The sequence below is a fragment of the Limulus polyphemus genome, unplaced genomic scaffold, assembly GCF_000517525.1.
Source record: "Limulus polyphemus unplaced genomic scaffold, Limulus_polyphemus-2.1.2 Scaffold554, whole genome shotgun sequence".
Taxonomy (NCBI): domain Eukaryota; kingdom Metazoa; phylum Arthropoda; class Merostomata; order Xiphosura; family Limulidae; genus Limulus; species Limulus polyphemus.
Window position 1 is genome coordinate 7,303 of NW_013666164.1, and position 4,064 is coordinate 11,366.

A 4,064-nucleotide genomic window follows, 5' to 3' on the forward strand; every position below is an offset into this window, starting at 1 on the left:
ACCTCCATAGCTCCAAAAGAAAAGAACCTAGAAACCTGAAATTTTGCACCCATACTAATTGGACCCTGTAAGTATGCACCTGGGTATTATTACTTATCCACGTGCAGGTGCGTGCGCATCTTTTTAATGAAGCAAGCTAGCGAAAAACCACACAGAAAATAATTGGTTCCTTATATTACAAATAGAAATCACAGACAGACAGAAATGCACGTGAGTGAGTGCATGTATGCGCGTGCGCACGCACGTGTCTATGTGTGTTACCGCCATACCTCCAAGGGGAACGAACCTAGAAACCTGAAATTTTGCACCCATACTAATTCGACCCTGAGGATGTGCACCTGGATATTACTCATCTCATCCATGTGCGTACGCGCATCTTTTTAAGCTAGCTTCTCTTGTGAAGCACAAACAAAACAAAATCCTTATATTTAGTGATTTGCTAGAGCAGTGGCTCTCAACGTGGGCCATATGGCCCCCCAGAGGCCACACGTGAATGACCGAAAATTAGAGGGGCACAGTAAATTCTAAGTGGGCCACCGAAAATTCACTGCCCGAATAAAATATTTAAAATTTTAAATTGAATCAAAGGTTCTCTTCTCTCCGTATCCCCCACGGATCAGAAGTGAAGTTACCAGACGCGACTAGTACTCAAGTAACAATCAAAATGTTTGTCTGGTATCTGTGAATGTTTTCGACTGATTCTCAAGAGCAGCAGAGTGATATAACAGTCCAAGCTAGATTCAAACGGGACAAACATTATTTCTGGATAGGTAATGAAATAGCTAATAAATTTCCACAGCTCTGGGCGAAGGCAAAGTTGTATTTCATCACTTTTCTCACATCTTATCTGGTTGAATCTGGTTTTAGTCGGGTGACTTATTTGCTATCAAAAATACGTAATTGCCTTGATGTTGTGAAGAGAGGTGATCTTCACTTATCACTGACCACACTGACATTCAAAAACTTTCAAGTGTTCATCAGGAACAAGGATCACACTGAATAAAATATCAATGATTAACATAATATTTTTTACTTGTATAAGTAAACAGTATGTTATAAACAAAATATTTAAAAATAAATACAACAATATTGTAAAAATAATATTATAAATATATTATAAATCAACAGTGTGGAAATAAAGTAACTTTTTTTCACAAGTAACAGCGTCTACGAGGGTAGGGCCACAGAGATAAATCAAACTCAAAAGGGAGCCATGAGCAGAAAAAGGTTGAGAAACACTGTGCTAGAGTATGTTCATCAGTATGAAAAAAATTACTGTCTCTAGCTCATCATGAAGTAATTCCTAAACTAATGTGTGATCAATAGCTGTGGCTATTCTCTAATGTTTGTATATTGTGATGGTTGCAAGTGGCATATTGTGATGTTTTACTCCCCACTGTTGTCATGTGACTGAAGTACAAAAGTATACATACGTCTAAATAAATTGGTACGTAAACCAGAAAAATCAGTGTGTGAATAGTTAAAATTGTTGTTCAAAGCCATTTTTTTCAAATGATTTAATATTAATACTTTTTTTTCTTTTAAAATTAAAATTCAACATGTCATGATGTTATAAAATGATTATTATCAACATTCAACATGTTATGGTATTATAAAATGATTTCTATCAACATTCGTATTTTTTATTATCTTATTATAGAAGTGATTTTGTCATGGGAACATTTACATTTCTTTTTTTTATTTTCGAACAGTTATATTCCAATTCATGAAACTTCCAGAATTTTAATAGGGTTATAAATTTTTAAAAAACAACTAGAGTTATGTTCGTAACTATTGTAAAGCTAAAGCTAAATAAAATAATTATTACAAATCTGTCTCTGATTCTTAATAATTTAATTTAGACAAAGAACAATCTAAAGTACTTTTAAAAGCAGGACACTGGGTCCTTCCTGAGGAAAAATAACACTAAAATCAGGGTTAGATACATCAAGTCATGGTGAGTAGAGCACATATATCCCATTATGTAGCTTTCCGCTTGACAACAAATAAACCCTCCTTAAATTCCTTCACGTAAAATCTGCTTTTTCTCTGTGCTTACACGACCAAAATAGATCTGCATCCTGTTTCAGGATACGTATTCGGGGGTTAGACCATATCAATATTCTGAAAGTCTATAAAGTCTACTAATTTCTGAACATCTTTTTTTCTTTTTGAAAAAGGCTTACTATAGAATTTTACAACTTACTAGCTTTAAATATGACATGAACTGAGCCTCTCTTTGTTCTTGCTTTCTTAAGTTTTGAATGCTTTCATTTTTACACGTTTATTCTAGGCATAAACCCTGAGAGTTTTAAGCTACAATTAGCACAGTTCTTTAACACACAAGTCTTCTCAACACGAAGTTTGTCTGCATGTAGCTTTATTAAACGTACATGAGAAAGTTTATTCGTATTCAATTATAAAGTAAATAAATAAATGGGTTCACAATAAGTTATACCCCCCCATATAGGAGGTATCCCTAAAAACTGTTATTTTAAGTATTTTGTATATTTATTTATTACTTGGGGTTGTGCGAAAGTATAAAGTGCCAAGCTGTAAAATTTAGTAACAACGGTAACCCCCTAAACAAAATCAATATGTTTATACGAACTATAACAAAGAGAAAATACGGAAGCAAACGTTTAGACACCCCCGGTTGTTTTTCTTAATTAGATATGTAATTTTCCCCGCATAAGCCTCCAGTGAGATTAGCAGTGATAACACCTTTCTTTTGCAGTTCTTATCCTTCACAAAAATTCTCCTCCTTTTCGTTTACATTAAATCCAGGAGGAGGGGGCGATTTCGTAGAATTATACAAAATAGAAATTTAAATATGTTTCTTTTAGTGAATTGTACTTTCAAATTCTGACAAACACTTATTGGTATTAATATATATATATATGTGTATATTTTTATGATATTCCTTTTTTTTTAACTGTGTGTGTGTTTTCATATAGACACTTCGGGCTATCTGCTGTATCTACCGAGGGGAATAGAACCCCTCATTTTAGCATTATAAATTCGTAGACTTACCGCTGTCCCATCAGGTAACCTTTTTTTTTTTTTTACTTTTCATTCAGTCCTTGTCGTCTTTTTATTTTTGCTTTATTGTTTCAACTACGAGTTTCTGTTTCTTTCCTTTACACTGTTAGCCAGAATTTTTATGATCCCTCGGCCGCGAAAAAGTAGTATATTTTACTAAAAATTTGGCCGAACAAAAATTATGAAACATATAATCAAAAAAGCGCAATAGTAATTATTAGTAAACTGTTTAGCAACATTGGTTGAGTTGATTTCAACACAACATTCAGATTTTCAATCGGATACCAGGAAACATGGAAACAATAGTAGCTGGCAGATTATGTGGTGAACATAAAAGACGAAAGAAAAGAACATGCCATGTTTGTCGTCTTTGTGATCCATTACCCTCATGTACTGTACCAACGATGCATATTAACTACAATAGAAAGCGTAAAAGTAGTCAGTTGTTAAATCAGTAATAAAAATTGAAAAAGTCGCGGCCATATCAAGGATGAGTTTTTCGCGGCGTCGGGTCTTAATATAAAATTGGTTATATTAAATTTTACAAAAATATAATTAATTAAACGATGTCAGAAAAGACATTATTTTTGTAAGCATATTGTTACGACGACGCAGGTCATGTGACGCTTGTATCACGGCACTTACTTCTCGAACCTTCATGAAATATCGGGAGTTTAGTAGATCTCGGTATTCTTTTATATATAAGACGGTTACAACGTGACGGAGGCAATGTAATGAGTAATTGAATGTATGCGGAGAGAATATTGTTGAGCACGTGAGAAGTTCGTTGTGAATTATAGCGTTTGTTATAGCGCGACTGTTGAAATTAAGTGTATCGTAAAGTTGTATTCAGAAAGAATAAAGCAGTATTATTTAAGAAAGGACTTGTATCGGTAAAGTTTCTTCGGAAAGAATTTTTACGGAAAATTAACTAACGACCGGAGGCGTAACAAATTGGTGTCAGAAAGTGGGATAAAAAAAAAGAGAAGATGGAAACGAGAAGCGGAAAATCAAACTACAGC